The sequence below is a fragment of the Pan paniscus genome, chromosome 1 (genome assembly GCF_029289425.2).
Source record: "Pan paniscus chromosome 1, NHGRI_mPanPan1-v2.0_pri, whole genome shotgun sequence".
In the NCBI taxonomy this organism is placed as follows: Eukaryota; Metazoa; Chordata; class Mammalia; order Primates; family Hominidae; genus Pan; species Pan paniscus.
The window spans coordinates 138,432,761-138,458,151 of NC_073249.2; the positions used below are offsets into that span (position 1 = coordinate 138,432,761).

The following is a 25,391-nucleotide window of genomic DNA, read 5'->3' on the forward strand; positions in this document are numbered from 1 at the left end:
TCTTGAACTCCTGACCTCAAGTGATCTGCCAGCCTCAGCCTCCCAAAGTGCTGGGATTACAGGTGTGAGCCACTGTGCCTGGCCAAGAAGCACACATCTTTTAATATTTCTTCTTCAGTCTTAAAGTAAGAGGGTTTTTCTTTCATCCCAGTATTAACTTTTTGGGTTCATTGGATTCTATCTCCTCTGACTTCCTCCCTAGATGTAAATTTTTTTCTTTCTCTTGTCTCTGATTCCCTCTCTTCAGCCTACAGACATGATCAAATCTAATCTTCCCCATCTCCTACGGCTTTAACCTCCTCCCAACTCTCATCTTATCTACCTTGGCCGTTTGTGTGCAGCCAGCCCTCTTTTACTTACCATCTTCCTCCCCGCTCACCATGCACTGGGAGTTAGTAAAAGAAGGCCACACCTATTCCAGGTAATCACCTAGGAGCTCATGTCCTGTCTTTTTCTTTTCTCTTCTAGCTCATATTCTTTGTTCTCTATTGCTTGGTTTTTCACCCTGCCTTCAGAGAGCTGTTTCTGGATACTCAATTTTTGGGTTTATGGTTTCCTTGATTGTAGCTTTCACATACTCCTCACTTAAACTATGTCTCAACCTTAGTTTTTGGGCCAAAGTTTGGCCCTTTCTGCCAGGAGATGGAGTGTTAGACATTTTTCTGAACTATGAAGCCTTTTAAAGTTGTGCTTTGAGTATGCTTTCTGTTCTCTACAAAAGCACTGTCTGTTTCCTCAGCTCCCACTCACTTCTTATCCAATTGAAGCTGGTCTTGCTAAGATGACTAGTAAGTCCTCTTTGACCCCTACAAGCAAGATGACTTCCTAATGCTAGATCCAATAGCCCCTTGGCCAACACTAGGCCAAGTGGCCCATTTCCAATTTTCAATATTGTCTCATCTTTTAACACTATCAACTTCTTCTGACTTTTTGATATTTTCCAACTGTTGGCTTCCAGCACACTTATCAGTATGCATATTTTTACTGATTATCTACTACTCCGATTCTTGAGATACAAAGGGGAGTGGAACACGGTCTCTGCCTGCACAGATATTACAATGTAGGGTAGAAGAAAGACAAGTAAATAGGCAAATACAATTCATGATGTAAAGTCTACACATGGAAAATACTCACTCCTATGCTTGTGGGGGTCAAAGAGGACTTACTTCTAGACAGAAGCTTGAGGGATGATTAGGAACAGTCTAGGTCATGTGGGGCCAAGGGTGAGAGTTCCAGGAAGAAGGAGCAATTCTACCAAAATTCAAAGGAGAGAGGACAGGAATGTTCAGATAACTTCAAGGAGTTCAGTGTGATTGGAGCACAGGGGTTAGGGTGTGTATTGTAAGAAATGGGCTGGACAGGAGGCAGGGAGCAGGTCATGGAAGGCCACATAAGCCATTTTTAAAGAGTTTGGAAATTGTATAAAGGCAATGAGAAACTACTGAAAAATGTTAATATTATACAGAGGAGTAATATCATCACAGTCATATTCTGGAAATATCACTCTGGTTGCTGCGATAATGAATTTGGTGATGGTAAGAGTGGTGGCAGGAAGTTGGGTTAAAAGGCTGTGGCAGAAATCTAGGCAGGATGGCCTTGGTCTGATCCCATAGAGTGGTAATATGGATATATAGAGGTAAAAATAAGTGGTGGGTTTTAGTGACATGAAAGAACAATAATGGAAAAGATTTGGTAATGGATTGAGCTATCCCTTTCAATTATCTTCAGTTCCTTTCTATCCCATCGTGGCACACTTACCCATAAAAATAATAGCATTTCTAACATTTCATGTTATTTTTCTGTTATAGTATAGGGTCTATAACTAGGACTCTATTTGATTAATCTCTATCTCCATTGCTCAGCTTGATGTTTTGTGGATAACAGATAAACAATCAAGGCTGGTTGACTGAGTGACTCAACTTCCCTGGGTAATGTTTGATATTAATTTTTAGCATATACCTCTGTCGGATTATCTTCCCCACCCCTCTCACCCTTCCATTCATTATAGAACCATAAAGAATGCTTCCCAGTTTGAACATTAAAAAAATACCCTGCAAGTAAAAATTTATTCTTATGTTTAAACTCTTTATAAATATTTATTTTTAATGATGTGAAGCCAGATACTCTATCATTCCCTTTATTAGCTTTCTATTGCTGCTGTAAAAATTACCACAAACTTAGAGGCTTAAAGCAACACAAATTTATTATTTCACAGTTTCTACAGATCAAAAGTCCAGGATGGCTTGACTGGGTTCTATGTTCAGTGTATCACAAAGCTGAAATCAAGGTATTGGCTGAGCTAGCCTCTTATATGGAAGCTCTGGGAAGATTCCATTCTAAGGTTGTTTGGTTGTTGGCAAAATTTAGTTCCTTGCAGTTGTAGGATGGAAGTCCCTCTGTCCTTGCTGGCTGTCAACTGGGGGCTGCTGTTAGCTGCTAAAGACCACTCAAATTTCTCTTCACCTGGCCTCCTCCCTCTTCAAACCAGCCATGGCAAGTCTGGTTTTGATTCTCTTAGATTTCACCCTTTGACTATGTTCTCAGATTTTTAGGACTCATATGATTACATTGGGACCACTGGCATAATCCAGGGTGATCTCCTAATTTTAGGGCCAACTGATTAGCAACCTAAATTACATCTACAAAGCTCCTTTTGCCATGTGATGTAATATATTTATGGGCGTGATATTTTGTCATATTCACAGTCTGGAGATTAGAATGGGACATTTTAGAAATTCTATTTAATACATTCCTATTTTAAATTGGGAAAAGTTATATAACAAATTAGACACCACTATAATGTCATATTGTAAATTAATCAGTAGTGTTGGGCATAACTTTTTCCAGAAAGTGTCCTATAATTTTATCTTATATCTTTCATTTGTTACTTACTGAAGTTTTAGATTTGTTTTTTAACCTTTCCACCCTTCTACCCAAACCTACTATGTTGAATGGGGAAAGGATCAGTCTTCAGTAGCCAAGATGCCCAGATAATAATGTCCCAATGGTGCAAAATATACGTATATAATTTTGTGACCAGAAACAATTATAGAGACAGATTTTTAGCTCTGAGGAAGGAGAGAGGAGGCAGTGTGAACCTGTTGTAATCATACCAAGCACTTATGATTTCTGATCCCGAGGAATGGAGAATCAAAACTTTTCATTTTGGATAATCAAAATTCCTTGATAGCCCCCATATTCAGATATGACTTTTTATTTATTTAATACATATTTAATGAGCATCTGTCAGATTCTCAGATACTATTCTGTGCACTAGGAATAGGATGTTGGATAAGGCATGCCAGGTTCCTGTCTTCTTGGAACTTCTTGTTGCTGTGTACTTTGGCAGACAAAGGAGTAAAATGGCAAAAAGAGGAGAGATGGGGGTGGTGATCTCTTCTCGTATGAACCAAATGCTCTTCTCATATGCTCAGAGAGCTTCAGATACCAATTTTTCTCTTTTCCTGAAAGGCAGCTGATATAGTTTGGATGTTTGCCCCTCCATATCTCCTGTTGAAATGTAATCCCTAAGGTTGGAGGTGGAGCAGATCATGGGGCAGAGGTTTGGATCACGGGGCAGATCCCTAATGAATGGCTCAAGGCCATCCCTTTGGTAATGAGCGAATTCATGCAAAAGCCATTTGTTTAAAAGAGCCTGGCCCCCTCCTCTCTCTCTCTCTTGCTCCTTCTCTTGCCATGCGATGTGTCTGCTCCCCTTTCACCTTCTGCCATGACTGTAAGCTTCCTGAGGCCAGAAGCTGAGCAGATGCTCATGCCACACCTGTAAACCCTATAGAACCATGAGCCAATTAAAGGTCTTTATAAATTGCTCAGCCTCAGGTATTTCTTTATAGCAATGCAAGAACGGCCTAACACAGCAGCCTTGGAAGGCTGAAGGAGATACTCCACAGGAGAGATGGCCTTGACCAATATGACTCAGCAGGAGTGTAGGACATAGAGACAGACAGAGTTGGAAAAATACTCTAATTAAACATTAGTGAGTTTTCTTTTTTCAAAAAGTTTAGCATAAGGAAAAAAAATGCCTAAAGAAAAAGTTTCAAGGATGACTTTAAAAATTCAACTCACAAAGTACCAGTTTGTTGTGTAGGATATTGGGAACATTTGGTGATACAAGAAATAGTTAACAGTTCCTTGCTTTTGTATTATCACCTTGTTTGGTGTACTGAGGCCCTGATGAGTTCCCAAAGAATATCAGGATGTGAATACAAATTGCCAATCTTGTAAAATCAGTTTACCAGTCAAATAAAAAAAAATCCGGACTTGTCTTTCTTTCATACAATGCTCAGAACACCAATGCCATTGAGCTTGTTTGAGAATAAAGATGAGGAAATTGTCAGTCATTAGGTATAGCACTAGCAAATGAGAACAATATTTGAGAGACCATTTATTACCAATTTCAATTCAGCTTCATTTGTGGATACAAACATATTGTGAGTATTTATCCATTTCTTCTTATTTTTTAGAGAAACAAAAACAGAAACGAAGATATCCATGATACCTAATGTTACAAGAAGAAAGCACTTGTAATCACAAGGGTACTGAGAAAAGGTAACAGACACATTTATATTTGTGGAACCAGGAATCTTTCTGATGACTTTCAGAAAGGGTGGACATACAAATAAAAATCAACCTTCTTCTTGGTGAGGATTTGACCCTGGTTCCATATTAACCCAAGAGCTGATAAGCACAAACCTGGAGTCCAGTTTTTATGCAAATATAACAACTCTGCTTATACCTTGAATTACTTGTATGAAACGGGGAAAATTTTTTACTCTCTCTGAACCCATAATTTAAAAAAATCTGTATGACTTGGATAATAAACCCACTTCCTAGAATTTTTATGAATATGAAATATTGTGGGAACTACCTAGTATGTTATGGAGCACATGGTTTGTGTTTAATATGTGGGAGCTAGTATTGCTATTATTGTTGTTGTTATAAACAATAGCACTTCTATCTACATAATTCTCAAACTTTCCCCCTGAAGCTCAAGATACTTTAGTACATTAATTATTATTAACTTCATTGCACAGATTGAGAAACTGGGAAAAAATATGCAAGCCGCAGAGTGGAGAAAGAAAATTCCAGGTGTCCATATTCCTTGTCATGTAATTTGCCACTGTAATTAGATCTACGTGATGATGACCTTTAGGGGACTGCCTCAGAGTGCTGAATTGTTCAATTCATTAGAGTGGCACCATCAAAATGACCTGATAATGTTAGCACAATTGTCCTTGTACCAAGCAGAAGAGTCCTTTCATTCCTTTTCTTCCCGTAGTTCCAGGGCTACACAAGCCCAGCAAAAAGCAGAAGCAGTGAATGAACAATTATTTGGGATGATGCTAGTGGCTGATGTCTCAGAGGAGGCAAGCACCCTTTCTCAGACAACCCAGTTTCTTGACTCTCAGCCTTCTTTGGTTTAACTTTGGATTGTTAACCCTTTACTGCCTGAAACTTTGTTTAACTCCCTGTGCCTTTGGAGTATGAAGTTCCCAGTATATCATCTGCATTGATTTTGGTTCCTGTTTCACAAGCTGTGCATCACAGACCTTTATCTTGCAATTATCCATGGTCCGGATGACCAACTTCAGCCTTAAAACCAGGAGCAGACTTTTCCAATCAACTTTTGCAAATTCAAGGGGAAAGAAAGAAAAGAACCATGTAGGCTCTTGGATGTTACTTCTCTTAGGGAAAAAGGAAGGATATAGCTTGATATTTTTACTGCGGTCTCCCCAGACCTTCCACTCATCATGCTGCCAACATCATTATTAATCTGTACCTTCTCTGGAATTTTATGGGCATGTTGAATTCATTGTCATCTCCAGAAAAGAGCAAAGCATGGTGTGGACAATTTAAAACCACATTCAGTTGCTTTATTTTGGCCAAAATTTAAACATTTTTGTTCTTTATTTTTTTTTTTAGCTTGTTAAGCCGTTTGCAGAACTACTGCTATAGATTAAACCTGACAGGTCTAAGCACATAGTATAACTGTGTGATGCACACATGTGTGTATTCCCTTCCCTACACACACACACACACACACACACACATTCCATCAGCATGTCAGATTTATGGAATTTGAAATGTTTCTTTCTCTAGAGAATGGTATAACATTTACATAAAATATCAGCTTACATTTTGTGAAATTTGACAAATTACTCATAAATCTCTCTTTCTCCCTTAATCTGTTCTTGACATGTCCCCAAAAGTTTTGAGATGGCCTTAGTGATACATCTTATACTCATGTCAAGTATTTTGTTGACATCAATAGGAGTTTTACTCATGTAAAAAGCCCTGGATTGGGTTACCAGACACATGAAGCAGACAAGAAGCATTCAAAAGTTGCCAGTGAATAAGAAGTGTCAAATAAGTGTCCACCACAGAGCAAATATCCCTGGGTATCCATTAACTTCAATAAACAGAACATATTTGGCAGTGTGCTGTTTGACATGGATTTACAAAGGAGTTTGCCAAATCATTTTTTTCTTTCTCTCTGTGAAATGTCAGTGAAAGAAAAAATAGGGGAATGGTGGTCCCATTACTGGATAATTTCTATAATATTGTATAAGAAAGATAAGTTATTTGATATTCAAGATATGTATAGTGCACAGAGGCACCAATTTGGTGGGGAATTGATGACTCTTTCACCAATCTTCTAAGCACTGGCTTTTACAAAGCCAGTCCTATGACTTACGGCCCCATTCTGAGTAAAACACATAGTTCAATATCTCTTGACTGGTATCTTAAAAAATTGTTTAAAACAAATGTTCTTCTATTTCTGTTTTAGCATTTATTTTTGTTTGCACATGACTAAGGCTGTTTCTTTTTGGTAAATTTAATTTGCTATAGTCTGGACCCCAACACTGAAAGAATGCATCCTCTGAGATAGGGCTGCCAACTATGGCAAGTAGCATTGCAAAGTATATAAATTTGCTCTATATACTTTTCAGACTTCTCGGATGCAGTCACTGACATTTGGCCTGATCTAGGAAACCCTGGGGATTGGAAAAACACAAAGCATACTACTGTACTGACATGCAAAATGTCTTATAATCTGTCTTTATCTTTCATGGCTGCAGTGGTCTGGATAAATTAGACCAAATTGGGCTAAACACTGTCCTTGGCTACACTCACGTAGCTGTTTTCAACGGCTAATAGGAGCTGTGTGTGCACATCCAAGGACAGGATTTGGCCCCCTTTGTCTTTGCACAAGCAGTTGCTTTAGTTGATATGATCATTCCTGAATGACTGTTTTATAAGCAGTATTTTTGCCCAGTTTAAATCTTTTTTCACTTTATTCTTCATAGTCAAGACATTTATGAATATGGAAACATGTAACCTAAAATCTTCGGTTTCTGGAAAAATAAAAATCTCCCTAATAAAACCTGTGAAAATTGCAAATGAACTGGGAAAGAGGTAAAGCAAGTCATATAAACGTTGGCAAAAACACAAGTAACACTGAGAAAACGTGTTAACACTCATTAATGGTTAACAATCTGATTAAAATTTTTACAGCACATTGATCCTTGGCCTTTCAAAAGGGAATCTGTCATTAAATAATATTTTCAAGGAAAATACATGTCACCAAATACATTTATTTATTCAGATGCAAAAAAGCTGAAATAAACTCTCAATGTAACTCCACCCTCTTCCCTCAGAAAATTATTACATAAATCTCACTATTTTCCAGAGGATCAGCCTTTTAAAATAGAAGAGAACCAGTCTGACAGAAAAGTTTTTATTACTGAAAATTGCAACCTTGGCTTATCTTTGAATTTTCTTCTAGAAAACAATAAATACAATCAGCACCTTAAGGTTTTGGAAGGGACTTCTTGCATAAATCAATACATGATACAAATAAAAAGGAAGACACTATAATTTCCTGACTTTTTGAGGCACATGCAAGAATTAGCTCATTTCCTTTGTGCTTTGAGCAAATCTTATTCATAGCTCCTTATTGCCCATTTGCTGAAGATGATCAATTTAAGAATGTATTTAATTATACATTGGAACAGGGACTTTCAAAAGTTCATAAGTATGTACATTATCCATGCCAATATATAAATAATTGCAAGTTAAATATTTTCACTTTTTGTGGCATCATAATCCTTTATATAATAATTTAAGCAAAATAATCCCACTGAGTTCTTTGGTCAATAATTTGTCTAAGATAGTGGACTTTTTTTTTTACTACCTGCCAATGTGAACAGGTTCCAGGTATTTGAGATCTGTCATATCTTTGCTTGAAACATTTTGAATACCAACTCCAAAAACTCGACATTAATAAAACATTAAAGTTCCAACTTATGCCCATAAAAGTCAAGAAATACAGAGTTAAGGTCGACCCAGGTCTCTTAACTCTGTTCTCCTGCATGCATGCATGGGTGATGGGGCAGTCTTCCTGCATAATCTGAAAATGTAATTGAATTAGTGTATAAAGTATTTACATACCCTGCAGTAGAGAGCCCCACACACTATATTATCCACATCCCCTCTCAGGGCCCTCATTTTAACTCCTCACTGCAGTGTTCCTGCGAGGCTTCCTCAAACATTCAGAAATTGGACTTGCAAATACAATTTCCTTTCTTTTATGAGGCTTCAAGATGAGTGATGCACACTCAGCTTTCCTAGTTGCTTTCAGCTCCTGGCCAGGCAGATAGAGTTTGGGTAACATTCTTCCTTTTGGTTAATATCCTCAGGGTTTGCTAGGTATTAGACAATGTCATTCTGTGGCTAAGGATTATTTTATGCTCTAATTCAACCAGATGCAGGACTGCTTGCCATCTTAATATGAAAATTAAAAACATCAGATTGAATTTAGAAACATAGTCGTATAGCAGACTTTGGCTTCAGGTAGGTCTGTGTTCCCATTGGGTCCTTACTCTGCCACATACGTTAGTTAAGCTTTCCAAATCGCTGTTTTTTTCCTCTGTAAGATAGGGATAATAATCATCCTCAAGATTTTTTTTGATTCAATGAGAGTGTGAGACTTTAAAGAGAAATTTGTATAAAGTGCTTGGTATATAGTAAGCACGTAATAAATGTTTGCTGTTATTATTAGCACTCATTTTGGTAGGAAATAATAACATATTGCTTCAATTCATTTTTTTTCTTTCAGCTGTCATAGAAAATGGGACAGGGGCCTTCAGTAGAATTTGAATGTTCAGAAATGTTAAAAATGAATTTGAACAGTAACCATAAAAAGAATGCTCATCCTCATCCATAGTTCAAGAAATGTGCAGAAATATCATTTTTCATCATTCAGATTGGCAAAGATGAAAAAGAATGGTAATATCCAGTGCTGAGTATGAAAAAATAGGCTTTCTCATACACTGTTATAGTACTAGTGAAGTAGTGTGCCATTTTAAAAGGCAGTCTGGCAATGAGTATAAAAATTTAAAACATGCATCTTGACTCAGCAATTCTACTCTTAGAAATTTATCTTAAGAAAATAATCAAGTAAGTGTTCAAGAATAGTCATGAAAGTCCTACAGAAAGTTGGAAAGAGCTTAAATGTTAATATGGGACTGTTAAAATAAACTGTAGTGCAATCAGATAATGGAACACTATAAAACCATTAAAAATGAATGATTTTTACATGTGTGATAGGTTGAATTGAGTAGTCATAAATTGTAGGGCAGACACTTGAAATGGTTCCTGTTTTTTTTGTTTGTTTTTTGTTTTTGTTTTTGTTTTTACCTTAATAACTGTTGCCACTGCTCTATGTAGAATGCTCTTTCTTTCTGAGAAGTGGGTTTCCTTAACCATATCTCAGTCTTTTTGCAGAACTTTAGAGTCACTTTTGGTTATTTAAATAGTTTGATTTAGTTTATTGAGACCCAGGGCCAGCTTCATGGGTGTGTGATCTGTGCAGAGTTGCAAAGAGCCCTGTGCTCAGAAGGGCCCCATGCTTGGTTTAATGATTGATTGTCACTATCTTGAAATTCTTAAGAATTTTATCTTTAAAGTCATGTTTTGTAAGTGTAGTCTGATGGGACAATGGCACATGTGCATGAGCCGAGAAGATACATGCAATATGCATGTCTGCCATTCTTTGCCACCCCATTTGCACATAGCATTTTCGATGTCCGTGGGCACAGAATTCCCATGGACCCACGATGCGTGGGAGGCCAAAGTGAATAAAAGGTAAGGGAGTTCCATCTATTATTCAGCAAATGGGGTCCCTGACAGCCCCAAGAGGCCACTTTGTTCACTCAAACCAGAACTTGCTTTGAATAAGAAAGAAGACAACGATATTCTAAGAGACAAGAATGTTCAAGAAACCCTATCATATTCTTTCATACTTGTTGTACTTCTGTGTATTTGGCAAGCACTTATGCTGAAAACGATGACAAAGAAGTAAAGGGTAAGAAAGGCAACATATAATTACTTTTTCTTTAAATCTTACTTTACTCATCAGTAAGCTGAAGGTAGGAAGCGTTGTAGAAGATGCACATACCAGAAAGTGAAATGAAAACAGTCGAGTTCTGCTACGACTGAAATACATGTGCATGCATGAACTACAAAATATCAACTGTAATTGTAGTGATTCCACATATGAATTAAAAGGTTCATATTTGGATTTAAAAACAACATAATGATGAATGGTAAAGTTCATGCTAATAAGTCAAATTTAGATTTTTTCTTTACATTACATAACAAAAAAATACCATGGTAAGTTGAAGAAGAGGCTGCAGAAAGATGGAAAGAGCTTTATATTTTAGTAGACTTAGCATCTTTTTTTTTTTTTTTTTACTGCCTTTTGAACAAGAAGCCCCATATTTTCCTTTTGCACTGGGCCCCACAGATTATGTAGCTGGCCCTGATGCCAAAGATGAAAGAAGAAAATGTATTGGGGACATTTGATGTTTTTGCTTATCGGCATTCATTCACCCTTCCTTTACTAGTCCCTGATTTTCTGCAGGCTTCCCCTATGAGTCAGTTTTTTAGAAAGGAGTTGACTTGACAGCTGGCTCTACGGGTGCCGTGAGACTCAAACCTGGCCAATCAGAATATTTCATTTTCCTGGTCATATTGATTGGTTAGAACCATGTTTGGTCTATACAAATCATAAGACTTGTATAAGAATTAGCAGGAAGGGATTCTCTGCCTTTTGTTGCTGGAATGTAATTCAAAGGGCTGTGAGCCTGGAGCTGCTGGAGGTTACCATGTGGAGTCTGAGAATGGCCCAGGTGAGAGATGGATAGAAACCAAGTCCTGGTGATACCATTTGAGTCTGGATCAACCTATGCCTGAAGTTAGCTAGATGTACACCTGGAGTTAGTTATGTGAGATCTTTTATGTTCAAGCTAGTTTGAGTTAGATTTTGTCACTTGAAACAAAATAAGTCTGATGCAGCATGCTATATGCTCTCATTAAGGTTTGTGTAGAACAGATATCTCCAAAAGTACATGCAAAATGGCTAAGAGTGAATATCCTGGTCAGGGAAGATTATGAAAAGGACTTTCATTTATTGCTTTGTACTGTTTTCTGGTGTTAGATTTCATAAAGCAGATATTTATTACTCTAAATCCAGCAAAAGCAATAAACATGTTTCTAACTTGGGGGAAAATCAGTGATGCTTAATCTTTAAAAAAAATTTTATTGTGGTAAAAATACATAATATGAAATTTATGATCTTAACTATTTTTAAGTATATAGTTCAGTGGTATTAAGTATGTTCACATTTTGCAAAACAGCATGATACTTAATCTTAATGTAATAATTTCCCAGATGGACACAAAACTGATGTCTTAAAGTAGATGCTTACTAGAATTGTTTAGTAATGGGAGCCAGTATTCTGATGCCACCTTTTTTACAGAATGACATGGGCATGCAGAATAGCCCTGGAGTCATAATACAGGCCTTTCACCAGCAATTTCACTGGTTGGTGCCATGTAATTATACTGCAGAATACAGCAAATAGAAGATTAATGAGTTTGGCCTTACTAACCACCTAAAGGTGAAAAATTTAATTCTCAAAGTAGGCAATCTTTCGTCTTACCGTGTTCTAATGCATGTATATGTGAATAGAAGAAGAAAATTTGGGTTCACAGCAGTATCAAAAATAGGGCATTGAGAACACAGAAAAGTAGTAAAATCAGTCTAAGGTTAGAGCAACCTCACGGAAAGCATTCAAAGAACCTTGCAGAGCACATTTTCACTAGTCCAGGGTCCTGCTTGATGAAATGGCTGTACCATTTCCTTGAAGATAATCTAGTGTCAGTGTTTTATGTGCGTCACTGTGCTTAGGGTTCGAGCAGACACCAGCAATGTCAGGAGGGGCTGGGGGCCAGGATATTGTTCTGTCAGCCCTCCACCCAGAGATGTGTTGGGTCACTCTCAACCTGGTACCCAGTGGGCTGGTCTCTAGCACAGGATCCCATAAACTTGCTAACCCTTGTGTCCATGATCTCAGCTGTCCTTCACTTCCCTGCCTAGATACTCCTCTTCCCCTGAACAGAAAACATGCATAGTCATCTTCTCCAGCTGATTGTTTAATACAGGCCAATTTGTTTTCAGTGTTCTCACAATGAGGTTTTGAATGGACTGTTTCAATCTGACACTTTTTTTTGATGTGTATGTATAGAAGCAAAACTGTTGTTATTTATTTATATTCACTAGATCAGATGGTTTCTTGGAAACTCGCTCAGACAGGGTGAAACCTGAGGACACTGGCTGACGTTGAGAGGACAGGGGTGAAGAGGGATCCCCATGAGGCACCAGGAGCAAAGAGTGAGGGTCTGGGACTCTGGAACACAACCTTTGCCACTGCACCATTTCACTAGGGCAGACCTTTGGGATGGATGTGGGTTGTTACAGCACTGGGAGGGGGCAAACACGATTCAGTTATCTCTAAGTTGTTATCGTTGTTGTTCTTGTTATTAAAGTAATGTGGGCATCAAGTAAAATGTTCAGCTGGAACAAAAGAGAATCCAGTGAAAGTAGTTCTCCTTCTCACTTCTACTCCTCCTCTTCTGTCCCCAGAGGGCACCACCCCTGGCTTGTGCATTCTTCAAGATAGCTTGTGCCCAGTTCAATGCCCTGTGTTGTTCTTCACTTTGGTTTTACTTCGGCTTTGACCTATTAAGTAAGGGCCTGAACTGAAATTAGAGGATGACGCTCAGCTCTGCATTTTAGCATTCTTTCCTTAGAAAAAGTAATGACTAAAGAAGCATATGCAAGAGCTCGAAAGCTGTCACTCTGAGTACGTTAACTCCTGTACCTGTTTTTCACACTTTCTGTGCCATAAAGCTGAGCAGGTGACTGGTACATTCTCTCTTTGTGCAGTATGTGATATTACCAATTCACTGAAAAACAAACTTCAAACTGCTAAAAAAAAAAAAAGCTAGCTTTTAATCATCTTGAGATACAAGTTGCAAGGAGGAAGCCTGACATTGCTCATCAATGAGATCAGTAAGCTGTGAAGACACGTGGCCAGATATGTCTGGTCATTAATGTATACAGTATGATCAGATGTCCTCATAATTGTTATTATTACAGGATCATAAAACTTTATAGTAACGGCAAAAGCAAGGTACCTTTGTTTGAAAGGTTAGCCAAAAAAATGAACTGAGCTCATCAATAAAACAGATGCAAGAAGATAAGCATTTATAAGGAATTCTTATGAAAATAAATAAGCAAAGACTTTTTCAATAATGTTCACATTTAAATTAGGAAGTAGGGAAATGAGGTCTTAGTGGATTACTTTAGATTGAATTAAATATTGAAATAAATAATAGTAATGTGGTTCTAATATCTGTAATTAACCAGGCTAGCAATATAGAGTGGCTTTCTCAGATAACACTGTGTATTTGGCTAAATTTCCATGATTTATATTTTACAAATTTAAGCAATGGGAACACATGTAATTCTAAAGTGAAGAATTTAAGTTTTCTACACAAAGCAATAACAATGCATTTTCCTTTAAAAAAAAAAAGTGTGTCTGTCCACACATGCTCTACACGCTTTGCCCAGAGATAATCAGGAAGAGTAGTTTCAAAAGGATCTTTTTCTTGCTCTAGTGTCAGATCTTAAAATAAGATTTAAGGGCTGGAAAGTCTGATTGAGGGGGACTGAGATGTGATTTCTAGTAGTACCGCTTACCAGAGCATGGAGAACAGAAAATGCTGTTTCTGTGTGTTGGAGGTTAGACGTTTCTGGACAGACATATTTTAATTCAGTCTCTTCTTTTGAAATCAAATATATGCTGTAGCTACCTTGAGATGTGCAGTTGCTTATTACAGTTAATGGATTGTTCATCCTCTTTGTCCTTGAGATAATCCTAAGTATGTGCATAAAACTGAGCTCATGCTGCCCATAAAAACCAATCAGCCCAGAGTTGGTCCACAAGGTGTTGAACATTCACTAGAGCAGATGGGAAAGATAATGTTTAATAAAGAGTTAGAGGATTAGGTGGTACGAAACAAGCTAAGAGAAAGGGATAATTTCATTTCAGGTGAACCTCTGTGACATTTCTTGTACCCAAAGATAGATTAAAATGATCCCAGAGCTATGACTTTTGGCTACTTTTTTCCCAGTGCTGGCCCTGCATACATAGTCAGCTTTTGACTCTGAAGGCATCATCACCTGAATCTGTGAATAACTCAAAAGATAGTTTCTCAGGTTTATGAAGATGTATGAAGTGAGTCATTCGCAAATGAATATACATATGAGGAAATGACAGAATTCTGCTAAATATGTTTATATTTGAACAACTGATTCATCTGAGCGTGATTTAGAATGGGATGTGCCTAAGTTTATATAAATGACAGTTAAAAAGATAACTGTCACAATGTTTACTGATGAGGTTTCCATTTCTCTTAACGTTTAGAAGTTAAATGAAAAATGGATTGTGGATTATAGCCTGAGCAGATTTGAGCCTAAATGTAATATAACAGCTTGTGGCAAATGGAGGTAGCAGGAGAGTAGAGCCAACTAGCCAAAAATCTCCTGGAAAGGTAAGGTTAGGAGGCCTTTGAAGGCTTAAGTACAACCTCATTTATTTTTCATCATGTTCACTTAATTAAATGTAAGCTGGGGAGGTGGATTGAAGTAGCTGTTTGTGACATGCTGGTCTGGGTTCTGGCATTCATTCAGAGGGTCACGGGTTCAAGTGGTAGCCATGGACCTCAGAAAGCATTTCAGCGTGTGACCTGCTGAGGGGCTGGAACATCCAGGGGTTGAGCACATCACTGCTCCTGCTTTGCTTTTGGTACTGGAACCTGAGCCACGCTCTTTGGTATTATTCTGTTTAGTTCACTGTAAAAGTGGCGAGACACTTCTCATTTTAGCTTCTTGCGGTCTCAGCTCTAATAGCCTAGAGGAAGTTGCCAAACAAATGTAACCTCTCCTGTTGGCCCAGCTACTCTACCTGTGTTTGCGGCAGGGCTGGCCATTTGGCAGTGCACTTATTTTCTGCAGAAATGTGCTATGGGAGGTGTTAAGCTGAATTGGGGGATATTTCAAACCATTCCTTAAATAATAGAATTGAAATGTTTTGCGGCTGAAGTGGCCTGGGATGGAAACTTCTGAGCCAAAAGTTAGATCCTGGTTTTACTTGAAGATGTAATGGAGCCCTGGGGTATATGGTTTTCAGGCTTTCTCTATTTGTTAATTTTGGAAATGGACTTTTCACAGTTTTACTTCCCTTTTGTGTTAAGTCTTTGGTTTTTGCTTCTACATGCAACTGTGGATAGAAAACTCAGGATTGTTCTTTTACCTTGATTCTAGTCAATAGGCCTGGAGGCAAAGCAACAATGATATGGCCATTAAGAACCAAAAATAAAGGTTAGTTTTATAATATAACCAGTGTCCTTAACATAGTAACAAACATAAAAGAGCAGGATCCATTTGCCTCCCTGTCCTCTGAACCCTTTGCCTCGGTTCTGCTTTCTGGAGCTGCAAATATACATATATTCTCTCTTAAGTTAGAATTTCAAAATATTAAAGAAAAACTTCTCATTTTTTTCCCTAACTTTTCTCATTTCCAGGTGAAACTGAAATCACTCATTCATTCAAAAAGTGTTTACTGAGTAGCTTCAAAGAGCAAATATTAGGTTAGATGCAGTGGGTGATGTAAGGATGATTCAGACAACTATTTCTCATGGACTTTGCTTACTGAGCCATCAACACATGGCCACCTTTTTCTAGATGAAGTATCCCATCATTTGATTCTGGATTGAGAACTCTTTGAGAGCAGAGACCATGGCTTCACCTGAGTATCCCCAGAGCCTGACATCAGACAAGTAAGTGGATGCTCAATAAATGTTTTCTGACTTTTCTCCGTTATTCTAAAAATGAGGCCCCTAGGTCTGATATTGGTTTTATTCCATTAACTTGATCAGCACTGAGCACAGTGGAGGCATCATAATGCTTGACTGGATGTGACACAGTGTGTGGGCTCAGAATACCTCTGTGCACATGGACTGCTGTAAGACTGTTTCATAGGTTATTTCATTTAAACTGCCTGGCAATCTTGAGAGGCAGATACTGTTATGGCCAGTTTTCAGATGAGAAAACAGAGGGAGACAAGGGAGTTAAGCTGATTCAAAGCATAGGTATTCTCTAATTTTATATTTGGGCCTTTTTTTCATAAGGACCCTAGCTCCGGTTATCTATCATTTTTCTAATTTTGTGCCTGTGCGTTTGATCCCAATGTAGACCTATACTTTTATCCTCACTAAATTATATTTTGTAACTTTGGTCCTATACTTCTAGCCTCTTGTGTCCTTCAGCAATCTTAATACAGTCATTTTGCCATCTTAGATATTCCTCTCCCTTTGTGCACTTGTTACTAATTAGCTAAGCTTATTATTTTACATATGCAGATGGTATAAAGGTGGAGAGCTGTGTCACCCATGAAAAACCTTACTCCAGGATGACACTGATCTGCCTTGGGTACATTCGTTCAGTTTTCTACCATTTAGTCTACATTTTTACATCTTGACCATAAAGATAACATGAAAACCTTTGCAAAATTAAAGCATATTTTGTTTAAATCAGGCTTTTTAAAATATGGGTATGCAACCCACAAAATATACATATAACACTTAGTCTTCCACATAATAAACATATAACACCTAGTTTTTTATTTGCCAACCCAGAGAATATGACAGTCCATTTTATATTTTAATCTGTATACTAATGAATAGTGTTTTTGAAAAACTATATTCACAGGTGTAACTTTTATTATCCTTTTTCATCTTTTCATATTTTTCCTTCCCTTCCTGCCTCAACATATCTCTAGGTACTGTATGTTTTAAAATTTGGAGGAAAGGTGTATTTAAGAGGCAATGAAAACCTTGATGCAGATTATATTTTCCCAACAGAAACACTTTTTCATTTCAATGTATGCACGCAAAACTTTAAAAGCCTGATTTAAAAATGTATGATGCAACTCTATCATGTGGAGGATGTTACTTAGGAGCTGAATTACAGGATTTGCCTCTCTTTTTCTCTGGCCTTGGGCAATCTAGTCTAATTACAGTCACTTGCCTTTCATTCTGTTTAGTGTTTTTCAGCTATGCATGAAAAAGTTAATCAAAAAATAAAATGAAAACTGTGATGGCTAATGGAAGTCCAATAGATTTCTACACCAGCCTGTCTTTGGGGATGAACACCAAAATGTTACCTTCAAAGCATCAGTAGATGTACTGGGCCTATTGGTCTCTACTTCTCTTAAAGAAAAAGATTCCTTTAATTTTAGAATTTTTCAAAAGTAGAAAATGAAAAGAAAATTGAGGCTTTTCCTATCTTCATTTATTTCTTACCTATAATCGTTGGGAGGTTGTATAACCATAGGAGACACTACACCAATAATCTCAGGGATGGGTTATACTTCTCTTTAGAGCAGTTAGAGGAAGGCAATTTACCACCCCTCTTTGTCCTCTAGTGTGCTTTGGAAGGACATAGTGTTAAGGGAATTGCTGATTCCTGGCCTATCTTCTATCTGGATGCCTTGACTAGACTGTAGATCCAAATGCCAACTACTAGAACCAACCCTGGCTGTAGTTTTGTGCATGTTTTTCCTGAAGGGCTGAGATGTTGTCTTAGTTCATTTCAAATTCCTTTTTTGACAACCCTACTGCAAACCAAAAACAATGTGCTGAAATTTGTACTTTTAGTAAATATTATTAATTAACCTTGATAAAAATCACCGAGTTGTTTCTTTGTTCTTTGGGAGAAGGAAAAGGTATGGAAGAGGGATGGAAGATGGAAGAGCCCTGAAATCACCTGGAAGGGTTGGTGGCAGTGGGAATGGTAGTAGTGGCAGAGGTATGGAGCACAAAAACAAAGTGTTATCAATGCAAATTTGTGGCGTATTTAGCTGAGGCTGTCAGACAAAAGATTTCTGGATGGTGCATGTCAATTGCTCCTGTGGCTGAAACAACCCCATCTTTCTCAGTTATTTAAAGTGAGTGATGTTGAGAAGCAACATATGCTTCTTTTCCTTCATGCAGAGCAATGAAATTTGGAAATACGTGCTGAGAGAGAAGCATAGTTTTCCATTGCAATTTATCTCTAAGAAAGGACCACTTTCTGGGATAGTGATAATGGTTGCTAAAACCTCATTGAGAAAAATAACTTAATTGCCCAAATTTGGGCTTAGAACATGCTGCAGCTGGCTCAGTAGAGTGGCAAGGGACCATCAGTCTGCTTTGGAGGAAGTGTCATGTTTGAGAATCATGTGGATGCAACCTTCCTTTACTGATAATTGGATCTCACCAAAGAGTCGTAAGGACTTTCAGAGTAGTATGTACTATTCACACAACGTGGCATTTTAAGTCTCAGAAGTTTTTTTTCCCCCTTTTTGTTTTAAAGCTATTTAAACTTATTTTCTTAACAAATTTAATAACATTAAAAGTATGTTAGAGTCTATTGAGGAACTCTGTGAATACTTGATCAATAACAGCAATGTGACTAAAGTTGTGCATACTTATGTTTTCTGTAAGCAAATGAAAGCCAGTTAATTCAACATGTAATACTCCTATTTTAACTTCCTGGGTGAGACAAATTTGGTATTCCAAATTTCAGCCAGCAGCTGGCTCAATAATTGGAAAGCCAATTTACCAAAAGTTTCAGCTTTGATTGTTTCAAGGTCATTGATAGGACATATGAAGTAATCAGATATGCTAGGCCTCACAGAACAACTAACAGTCTTGAGTAAAAGACAGAGTCTGGAGCTGTTGAGCGGGTGAGAAAAGAGAGGTATTTTTCATATCAGATCCAGTGAATTGCCCAGTACTCCACTGAGATCCCTTTGTGTATTATTGTGAAATTTTGGCCACATGAAATTAGAATAATGCTAATTACAAAATCAGCAGTGTGCTGTTATGAAAAGATCATTAACTCAGGAAATCAGGAGATCTGAGTCTTAGTCCCAGCTAATAATCCTTAATCATTATCTTAATTTCTGAGCAATTACTATGTTACTCTTTGTTAGGTATCTTTGTTTACATTTTCTCTAGCCTGTGCAATAATGCAGCCAAGAATATAGTATTACCCCACATTCAAGTTGGAGAAACAATTTCAGAGAGATCAGGTGACCCTCCCGCATTCACCAAGCTAGTAAATAGCAAAATTAAAATGCAGACTCTCGACTGTGTCTTGAGGCTCCATCTCTGCAAAATGCTCCATATTCTTTTCTGTATTGGCTGTTCCTCCTTCTTGGAATACCTTCTTTGCTCATCTCAGTCTGTGCAGCTTTTAGTCATCCTTCATGCTTGTCTCAAGTCTAGCATTCTTAGGGAGGCTTCCAGGAGTGCTCCCAGCTTCTAGTCTCTCCCCAGTGTAACTTCTCACCCTTCTTACTGCGCTGCTCATGTGGCACCTGCCGACCTAACTGGCCTAATCCCTGTAGCCTTTGGGACTTCCTTCTATTGTGAGTAGTATTTTGAGTGTGACCTCTCTCTCTCTCTCTCATTTATACATTTGTAAGACATTTGGAAAAAAAGTTAAATTATAGGAAAGTACTATGTAAACTACTACCCCCAAATGACGCAATTTACCATTAAAAAAATTGGCTTTAAGTATTTTTCTTATATAAATAATTAGTTCCCTACTGATCAAATTGAAGTCTACTTTATACACTTTCCAATTCCACTTGCCTCCTGCCTCCCGTGCGGCAACAACTAATTTGAATTTGGTGCCTAACCTTCAAGTCTATGTTTTTCATTTTTTGTTATATATTCTCATATTTGTGATACAAAATGACATTTTGTAAGAAAACAGTGTAAATACTGCATTTGCATTTTGAAAACTTGTTTTTTACTCAATTTTTATAAAAGTAATATCGATACATTTAAATCTAATTTATTCATTTAAATTCATTTTAAGTGCTGTGTAGTATTCCATTTCATGAACATAAATATCTTATTTATCTAGTCCCCTTTTTATGGACATTCAGGTTTGTATATGAAACTTTTTTCACTGTATTGGTTTCCCCTTTACTATTAGACACTAAGTTCTCTGATTGAGAGACTGTGGGTTATGTTTCTTTGTTGTTAGAACTATGCCTGCATTTCAATAGGCATTTAATAAATGTATGCTGGGTGAACTGATGAAGCTAACTGGGGAAATGAAGGTCTTCAACTTTCAGAAGATGAACATGATTAGCAGCAGGTAGAGGTTGACTTCAAGAATGTTAGTTAAGAGTTCTTTCTTAGGTTTATGGAGATGGGAAAGTAGGATAATAAAAAGCTCTTTGAAATGATACTGAGATGAGTATGGTCAAGCTAGTAAAATTTTTTGTCAGCTAATCATTTTTGTAAAATTCTAGTAATAGGAAATATGTAAAATAATTAAACTGAGCAAAAATACTTATAAACGTGCTTAAGTGCATTTGGCGGGCTACTACCGATTTATGGCTGGACAGCAAAAAGTCTATATTTATTTCTAACTAGGCCATCTCCATAATTCACCTTGGAGAGATTTAATTACCCTTGAATATTTGACCTTCAATGTGTCAACATAAAGATTTCCTCAACATGGCTTCATGGAGATATGGCAGCTGTGTTTGACAGAGATAACATTTTTCTTTAGAAATGTTAAGGGCTATGGTTTACTTCCTTAGTTTCAAGTCATCCCTTCTGACCTATTGCATTTTTTTGTTACTTTCTGAGTGTTGTCCAGAGGGAACTCACCCAATAATTAGGAGAGAGACGTGAGGTCAGGAGTTAGGGGTTGTTGCAAGGAAGAAATGAATTTATACTTGTGAATCCTTAGGATAATGTCTGGCACATAGAGCTCAATAACTGTTAGGTATTACTCTTCTCATTTACATGTCTTATAGCAGAAATGTGAGGTAGTTATTTTATGGGCTTTATTGTAAATCACCCAGGATGGGTCTAGAGCTGTTTATATCTCTTCAACCCAAGGTATGTTTTGTTTTGAGGTTCTGATGGGTGAAAGGTCAAGGGTTTCCACAATGGAGAGACATGAACTCCAAAGACAATCTCTCCGTCAGGAATGATCAAAAAGCAGCAGCAGAATTGGGCATTGATTGGATAATTAAAGTGAGGCTTTACACATTTCATATGTAGCTTCTCATGTTGTTGGTTGTAATCTGATAGCTAGAGGACCATGCCCCATTCATCCATTTGCTTATTGATTTATTAATCCATTTAAGAAATATTAAGCACTTATAAGGTGCCTGGGACAGTTCCCAGGTACTTGGAAGACATCCATGAACAAACAAAGAAAAAAAGATTCCTGCCCTCCTGTGGCTTACATTCTAGCATGAGGAGACAGAAAATAAGCAATAAATATAACAGGTAAGTTATGTAGAACATTTGAAGATGATAACTGCTATAGGACAAAAGGGTAAATCAGGGTCACAGGGATGAGGAATGCTTGGGGGGCAGTTTGCAGATTAAATAGGATGGTCAGGATAGGATTCATTGGAAAGATGAGAACTGAGCAAAAACTTGAAGAAGGTGAGGGAGTTAGTCACATAAATATATGCAGGCAGAAGGAGAGCTAGCACCAAAGCTATGCCTCTCATATTTGAGGTAAGGAGGCCTGTGTGACTAGAGCGGAGGGAGCAAAGTGGAGAGTAAGAGATGAAATCAGAAGAGTATGGAGGGCCAGATGATGTAAGGCCTCATGGGCTATTGTGAAGACTTTGGTGGTCCATCAGAGGATTTGAGTTAGTGTCTTTAAAAGACCACTCTGACTTCCGTGTTGATTACAAATTCTAAGGGAGCAAGGGTGGAAGAAACAGAGAGACCTCTTAGAAAGCTATTATAGCTATCCAGGGGAGAGACAGTAATGGTGCATAGCAGGAGGGTGGCATTAGACTTGAGAAGTGATTAAATTCTGATATATTTTTAACCTAGAGCCAAGGTCCTAATGGATTAGATGTAGGATATGAGAGAAATAAAGGGACCAAGGATGTCCCCAAATATTTCTTTTTTTGGTAAATATCTGAAAATATGGAGCTTCTATCAGCTGAACTAGTTGGATTAGGTTTGGGCAAGAATGTCATGAGTCCTTTTTTTAGGGATCTGCTGGTGATCTGGATGTGCAGGTCTTGAGTTTAGGAAAGTGTCTTGGCTAGAGACATAAATGTGAGAGTATTTGGCACATAGATGGAGTTTAAAGCCAAAGAGTTGGGTAAGATTATTAAGGAATTACGTTCAGATAGAGAATAGGACCCAAAACTCAGTGCTTGAGGCACATCAACACTAAGTGAAGAGGAAGCAGTGAAGAGGAAGAACTAGCAAAGCAAACTGAGAAGTGACCAGTAGGTAGAGAAGTGTGTGAGTCACAGATGGTAAATTAAGAAAGTATATTAAGGAGGAGGTGATCAAATATGTCAAATACTGAAGACAGGACAAATATGTTGAGGAATACCAATTGACTACTGGGTTTAACTCTGGAAGTCACTTGGTGACCTTGATGGCAGTAGTTTCAATGGACATGTGGAAGTAACAGCCTACTTGAAGTGGGTAAAGGGGAGAATGAAAGGAGATGAAATGTAGACAGCAAATACGCTGGTAGGCAAGACTAATCTCCTAAATGAAATTTGCTCTTCTCAAATACTCCTCCATTAGCCCACTAACATGCCAAAAATATCAGTTAGGATTTTCTAACTTCCCTTTGGAGAGCCCTTATAATTCAACCATTGAAAATGTAAACATTTTGGAATGGGTACCTCAAAGTTATTAACACAGATGCATGAATTTATTTGCGCTGAGCTACTGGGGTGGTGATAAAATTGTAGAATTTCAGAGCTATAAAGGATCGTACACATGACATAGCCAAACTCCTATTATTAGAGGTATGTATAGGAAAAAGTGACCTGCTGAAGGTCGCATAATTGATGAATCATAGCAATGACACTAGAGTTCAGGACTTTTGTTCTACTGCTTTTTCCACTGCAAAATATTTATTCTTGGATTTGATTCCACATGTATGTAGGACAAGTGAAGACTCAGGAAATGTTAGGTAAATGTCTGTTAAGTAAATGAATGAATAAAGGAATGAATGAATTAACAGATGAGCAAAGACAAGACAAGGTTTGAAATGTGTAGGAAAACCAGTTGAAGGCCCATGAGGCACAGAAGTTTGGAGATTTGCTCTGAGATGCAAGGAGAGAAGAGAGCCAGGAAGAGGAATTAAAATAATTGAGGGAACAATAAGTGAGAACTGCAGACTGATGGGTGAGTGCTTTCTGCCTTGAAAACATTATAAGTGTTTAAAATTGTTTTAAAAGTAAATGCAGACAGATGTAGTGGCTCGCGCCTATAAACCCAGTGCTTTGGGAAGCTGAGGTAGGAGGATTCCTTGAGGCCAGGAGTTTGGGACTAGCCTGGGCAACATAGCGAGTCCCTCATCTCTACAAAAAACTAAAAAAAATTAGCCAGGTGTGATGGGGTGTGCCTGCAATCCTAGCTACTTGGGAGGCTGATGTGGGAGAGTTGCTTGAGTCCAAGAGTTCCAGGCTTCAGTGGGTTGTAATTGCCCCACTGCACTCCAGCCTGGGCAACAGAATGAGACCCTGTCTTAAAAAAAATGCAAACTGTTAATGAGAGTTAATGGAAGAGACTGAAGATGGAACAGCTATTTTCTAACTGGAATTTTTTTTTTTTCCGTTCTTGCTGTTAACATAAGAAAACTACCAACTTGGTGGCAGCAGGTTTACAACTCCAGGAAAATAACCAGATACAGGAGGTTTCAACTTAATGGAACTCTTATATGCTTGAATGACTCCTGGAACAAATGAAAGCTGTGCATGATTATTTAGGAGAAGTATAAGATTAACAAAGCATATGTTTTCTAACATCTACTGAAGAAAATCTGAAAGTCATGTTATACTGGTCTCTGTTCATTTTAGGGTTATGTGATGAAGACGACTTTAGTGGTTCTTAAGTTAGGCACATAAATAAATAATGTTAAGACTCCACTTTAACTTATGCACCTCAATTTTTCATACACAGTTGCTGCTTTTCTTTTGGAAAGGAAAATACATGTTACTTGTTCTCTTGGAAACATTCCATCCTTTTTTATGCTTTTCCTTTCTCTTTTGAAAGATCCCTCTCACACCACATAAATAGAAACGTTCCTGAGATTCATTTGATTTCATGGATGGCAGAGTACTCATTTGAAATAACTTTGGGAGAACCAGATAAAATAGCTACACTATACTGCATTACCTGATTTAGTGCTGGGGACTGTTAGGGGACTAGATGGATGTGGGAAATTGAAATGGGAAACTCAAGTTAGCTTTCGCTTTAAGTTCAGTGCGTTGAATCCAGCAGAGTTCAGGGTAGTTAAAAGTTATCACTATCTGATTTGACTGTTCACTGTTCCAAGTGAAATAAGTGAATTGTCTCTGTGTTGCTGGTAGTAAGGAAAATACTCCTATCACCTTGGTGCTAAATGGCAGTTCCTGAGCAGTATCTGCAGAGAACTGGCTGGAAAAGGTGACTTGTTCTTTCTTCCTTGCAGCCATTACTTTGTCAGGGCGAAGGCGTATTGGAGAAGCAGTTGGGGTAATCTTACACCTCTGTTTATCAAGCTGTATCTATTCTTGGGAGAAAAAGAAGTCATCAGTTTCCAAAGCTGTCAATCTGGTACCCCCAGCCACTACTAAAAGCCACTTCAATTTATTTCTTCAGTTTTTTTACACTTTGCAGAGTGTTTATTGTAAAGATGTATTAACCAGTAAGGTGCCTTTAAGATAAATTACATTTAACTTTGGAAAAGATAGCAACTTTTGCAAAGGTGTCAATGGTGGTTTAAGTAGGAGAAAAAAGTAGTAGTGCTCAACACTGCTAGGAGCATCATTATTTCCATTTCAACCATTCTTTTTATTTTTTTTAGAATTTAGTTATAATTTTGTGTTTACCTGTCTTCTCATTTGTTCT

General features: G+C 37.7%; 1 long non-coding RNA gene across 1 annotated transcript in view; it reads left to right on the forward strand.

Annotated features, from left to right (window-relative positions):
- Positions 1 to 14,836: 14,836 nt before the first annotated feature.
- The window catches only part of LOC103784402 (uncharacterized), an 837,516-nt gene continuing 826,961 nt past the window's right edge, over positions 14,837 to 25,391 (forward strand). The window contains exons 1-2 of the long non-coding RNA XR_010110850.1: positions 14,837 to 14,981; positions 16,174 to 16,268. This is a non-coding gene — a long non-coding RNA (uncharacterized LOC103784402). The remainder of the gene's footprint in view (positions 14,982 to 16,173; positions 16,269 to 25,391) is intronic.